This window comes from Cibotium barometz, chromosome 56 (assembly GCF_041138505.1).
Source record: "Cibotium barometz isolate CiBa-2024 chromosome 56, ASM4113850v1, whole genome shotgun sequence".
NCBI classification, from domain to species: domain Eukaryota; kingdom Viridiplantae; phylum Streptophyta; class Polypodiopsida; order Cyatheales; family Cibotiaceae; genus Cibotium; species Cibotium barometz.
The window spans coordinates 37,155,120-37,161,152 of NC_141101.1; positions in this window are offsets into that span (position 1 = coordinate 37,155,120).

Sequence of the window (6,033 nt, forward strand, 5' to 3'; positions counted from 1 at the left end):
CTTAAATGAGTCAGACTAGTGATCTTAAGACATACCAAGGCCATCTTGCTACATTTATGGAACCAAAAATATAAAAATACTCATCCATTGCATTAATACAATTACAAACAAATTCGGCCAAATTATTTCCTTCACCAAGAAAAGATCCTGACGTGACTGAGATTTGTGCAAGGCTTCATGAATACCCTCTCAGGCAATTCCTTATCTTCTTCATACCCTCTCAGGCAATTCCTTTTGGAGAGCAAATGTATTTTCACATCATCCCACTTTAGTTGGCCTTGATTAAGGTGGTTCGCCTCAACATGATTCTTCTAGCTTAAATGAGTCAAACTAGTGATCTTAAGACATACCAAGGCCATCTTGCTACATTTATGGAACCAAAAATATAAAAATACTCATCCATTGCATTAATACAATTACAAACAGATTCGGCCAAATTATTTGCTTCACCAAGAAAAGGTCCTGACGTGATTGAGATTTGTGCAAGGCTTCACGAATATCACTAACAAGTGTTAACCCATGCCTATGGTTCACAAGAGCTACTAGCATTATCTTATATCAAGGAGTCAAGGTAGATACGCCAAGAGATTATACATTCAAGATATGAAGCAATGGTGTCCAAATCTACAACTTGGACGAGCACCCATAATGGTCCCATGGAATACTTAAGGCGATTCCCACTTCAAGAGAGTATGGTAGCAAGTTAGGATGAAGTCCTAAGTGATGTACTTCATGGATATATTATGAGAGTAGTCATTATAATAGCATTAGGCCTCTTATGAGCCTAAAGTGCTTGGCCGGCCATAGTTTAAGTGAGTGTGAACACTTATGGCCATGTATATAAGTGAATATCTCTCATAATAGCATTAGGCCTCTTATGAGCGTAAAGTGCATGGCCAGCCATAGTTTAAGTGAGTGTGAACACTTAGGCCTCTTATGAGCGTAAAGTGCATGGCCAGCCATAGTTTAAGTGAGTGTGAACACTTAGGCCTCTTATAAGCGCCTAAAGTGCCTGGGCGACCACCACAGTTTAAGTGAGTGTGAACACCTATGGCCATATATATAAGTGAATATCTCTCATAATACAACAAACTCTCCCATTATACAATAGAGTCTTGCTCTTGCTAATCTCTCTCCCTAATGCATGCTAGTGAGTGTGTGTGAGTGAAGTGAGGTGAGAGGAGGACGAGTACCCATAGTGTAACACGGCGATGTGACAATGCTCACACGGGAAGCGTGGTGGAATTGCTTCTCAACCAGTTGTAGAGCTTGGAGACTTCAAGGGTTACAAGCTCGGCCATTGGAAACATCCTCACGAATAGTTACGGCCCACCTGGAAATCTCTTGTTCGAGGTGTTTCAAGGGGGGTTAGGGTGAGCTATAACATTTTTTGGCACCGCTCGAGGAGCCATCCCTTGGCTTTTTTCATCATTTTTCTCTAATCTATGCATTGCCTATTGCCCCATTGTCTTGATTAATTGTTAAAAAAGATGCGGATTTGATGGTAATTTGTGTGTGATTTGATGTCGAATAGCTCTCTTTTTTTGTTTTGTAAAGAATGCTTTTTGCTTAATTTTAGCTTAAATTATTATTTTTGTTATTATTAATGTGGTTTTTAATGTTCCTAGTGCTTGCACATAGAGTGTATTAGGCTTAGTTTGCATCCATTACATCAAACAATGCAATAGAATGTAATTTTTAGTGGAATGTTAGCTCTCTTTAGAGTTAAACATAGAACTAGAATCATTAGTTTTAGCTTAAATTGTGTGTTTTTTGTTGGAATTGTATGCATTAGAGTGTTAGCAAGCATTAGGAGTAGAATAATCATTGAAAAAAATTCTCAAAAATATCAAAGAAGACCTTGAAATTGACTAATCTCTTTTAATGGACTGGTTTTGTCATTAAGGGTGATTAATCTTGTTCAAGAGGCAAAAATTTTAGAAAATATATTTTTTGGGTCTAATTTGGTCATGTAAGTAGTCGAAATTAATGTTTTTTAGCATTTTGAGAGCATCTAAATGCATCAAAACACCTAATTTCATCAATTTCTTTATCAATTGGAGAAATTTGACTCTTTTTTGCTTAATTTTATCTTAAGAGAAGAGGCCAAAATTAAGAGCTTAATTAATCTCCTATTTTAGATTAATTTACACATTAGTTGATACACATAGCTCAGCAATCCCTTGCTCTATCCAATGATGTGCTCAATTGTGTGAATTAATTAGTGATTAGGGGTTAATTAGAGCCCTTGATTAGTCTAAAAAATAAAAAGATTAGTGAAAGGATTAATCTTTGATTAATTTTTAATCACTTTTTTACATAACTCATTAAAGCTAATGAGCATTGAATGAGTAGATGCCCATAAGTTGTCAAATTGTCCATTTTGTGTGTCATTTATGAACCGTGTAGGGGGGTGTCATAAAAAGGTTGATTTTTTTAATTCCCACTTGCCTTTTTAGAAAAATGCCCATATCTCCTTAATTTAAAATTCAAAAATAATTTCTCCCAAACAAGTAAATTCAATATTTTCTCTAGACTCAAAAAAAAAGGCTCACGCCTTAAGGGTCTCACAAGTTAAGGCCTCACGCGATAAAAAATAATATTATTATTATTATTAAAAAAATAAAAATCGGTTCATGTCCTAAGCATTTCACGCCGTGAACCCCTACTGTTTCACATCGTGAAACAATCTCTGTCCAAAAAAAAATCAAAAATCGGTTCACGTCTTAAGTGTTTCACGTCATGAACCCCTACTGTTTCACGTCATGAAACAGTCCCCGAGCGAAAAAAAATCAAAAATCGATTCACGTCCTAGCATTTTTCATTGTGAACCCCTACTATTTCACATCGTGAAATAGTCCCCACGTAAAAATCAAAAATCAAAAATAAAAATCAGTTCACATCATAAGAGTTTCACACCATGAACCCCTACTGTTTCACATCGTGAAATAGTTCTTATGCAATAATAATAATAATAATAATAAATCAAATTTGATAAAATCCGTGAAGTCTATTTTACGTTGTGAACTGCACCCTACTAGTTCACATCGTAAAAGGGGTCCGCCGTCGAGACCCTGTTTAGAGGCTCGTATCTCCTAAAATTGTGAATCCGATGAAGGTGCTCTAGTGCTCATCCAAAATCCGACACCAAGCTCTTCGAATTTCATCTCGACCGTCTGAGGTCTAAATCGATCGTTTTGGCCTCCGACTAGCATAGCCTCAAAATTTGACCCCCGAAAATCGAGGCAAAAATGATCCTTAAAGCACTAAAAATCACCCAAAACATCACAAAAATGACTGTAAACCCTATTCGGGCTACTTTTTGAGGGTCTAAATGACAAAATCACGAAAGACGCAGAGAGACAAAGTTGTACTCCAAAAATACTACAACTCTCTCATATAGATTTTTTCCAAATTCCTTTTGGAACACCTTTAGAAATGGGCTGCAAAACATGAAAAAAAAATTTAGAAAAAATTTTCGTCTTGAGACAATGATGGAAAGTAGGTTTTAGGACCTCCTCTTCCATCTACTAGCATGCACCTTTTCTGGAAAATTATCTCTAAGGTCATTCACGTGCGTGTAGCATCTAAGCTAATTAGGGCAAACGAACTCTCATTTAACCCAATGAAGAGTATGTTAGGCTTCCTGAGGCTGTAATGGGCTGGGAAAAAATCTAAAAAAGTTTTTTTTAAAACACGTGTGCTTGCTCATTAAGGAGCAATTGACAGCGTTAGACATGGCAATGATAGAGGGACTACGTGGGCCAACACTCTCACCGCTGAACCCAATGTGACTGACATCTTCGCGCCATTGAGATCCATGCCGCAAACAAATGCACCTCTCAATACCATTCGCCATGCCAACAACAAGCATGTCATCGGGTTTTACACCCCCTGTCACGTCAATTCCACCGGGCTTTAGTCCTTTACCTAACATTTCCACAAATCCTATAGGTACCAACCCTTTCCAACCCCTGGATGCCCACACCTTGGACATATTGACTAATCTAGGAAGGAGGGTTGCACAAGGATTAAGTGAGTCCCTACCCACAAGAGCACTCACATACGGCTAATCGATGGTTCATCACATTCATGCCGGCGATCAAGACAAACTTCAAAACCTTGAAGTCAGCCTTTATCCATGGATTTTTAAAATAAGGTGATCGGTGGAGTGCATCAAACAAACTATATTCAATTGAGCGTAAACCAAACGAAACCATTAGAGACTTTATCCTTTGGATAAAACTCTTAGACTCACGATGTGTCATAGGAAAATTTAAACGATTCTCAATTGAAGAGATATTTCATGATGAGCTTAAAGAAAAATAGCTTAGACAACTTGATCATTGTATCCAATCCAGAAACATTTGATCAATTGTAAAGAAGCAATACGTTTAGATGACAACATGATGGAAGATGATCATGATACGAGATGTTCCTCATCTAAACCAAGTGACGCAATGGCTAAAGAACAATCGATCTCAGAATTATCATTCCCCAAATTCTATGCAGCCTTGTTTAAAAGCTTTCAATCGACATCTCTAAGAGAGGATGAGATCCTTCAAAACCAAACATTCTTAATGCCTCTCCAAGTGATGTGAGCGAAATTCCTTGTGTTAAGTGCAATCACTACGACCATCCCAATCCCCACTATGTGTACAAGGCGCCTATTTTTATGTAATGCACATATTGCAAAACCTTTAGTCATGATACTACCCAGTGTCCCAATTCATCAATAATTGACTCAAAACCTCCATCTCCCGTGCACCAAACAAAAATAGTCCAAAGGGTAGAAACCTCTCAAGAAGCAGTTAAGCAAACACTTCAGTGTTTCTATTGTCGTGGACTACACAAGGTGGCAGATTGCATAGTTTGGAATACTTCCATGCCCACAATCACTGACACTTTGCAACCCATGTGTGAGCGTTGTGGCATCGACCACATGTTCCAAGATTGCCCTAGGAGGCGAGTTGCTTCACTACAACCTGTCTCACAAAATACAACTCTAAACATCTTAAGTGTATAAAATGAGAAATTATCCATAGTACCCTTGAATGTGCTTACGTGACTGCAAGCAAAGGCACAAGAAACGGTAAAAAAGAATGCATGCAAAAGATAACACTTAGAAATGGGTAGAAAAACATGCCTTAAAAGTAGAAACCAAAAGAGAAAACAAAACCTTCTAAACCCAAGAAAAACAAGAGACAACAAACTATCAAAACCAAGGTTGAAAGAGAGGACAAGGAAAAGGAACCTGTGGAAAACATAAACCCAAAAGAGTCAAAAGCTACACATGATGCAAAAGCATCCACCTCAAACGCCACCACTCAAACCACAACACCCACATGTGCAACACAAAATACAAAAACCCGAATTTGATCTCATCGCATTGATAAACATAATGAAAACCTGACGATCCAAAGAAACAAGTTCTGATTCGTCACTCAGTGCACTTAATAAACCAATCAAGAAACTAGAACCCACCCAACCACCCCAAACTGAAAATCATGATCACATGACATATGCGGAACGTAAAAAACAAGCTCAGGAGATCATGCTTAGCATTGTTGAGTGTTATACAGGATCACTGGTTGTGATTAAACCTCATAAGGCCAATCCTAAAAAAGCAACCAAAATACAAGAACCGGAGGAGTATCGCTTTCCCTTTCAAGAGGAACACGTACTCTCTATGGAAGAGTCATTAGAGGTAGATTGCACGAATTATGCAGTTAAAAAAGCACGTGAGGAATTCGATGAATCCCTTATGAAATTAAAGCAGTCTCTCAAACCTCATTTGCAGGAATACTCTTCTCTCATGTGGTAAAGCCAGCATAGCATCAGTACTTGCACCTTTAATGGCTAAACATGAGTTATTTAAAGACATCAAGAGCTACATAGAACGGGACTGTATGGATTTGCAAGTTTCCAAACAGACCTCAATTAGAATTGTTAGAGGACTGAGTGTACCATTGTACACATTGGGTACTATTAAAAAAGCTGAGAGCCGAAAAGAGGATGAGAGTGAATGGGAGT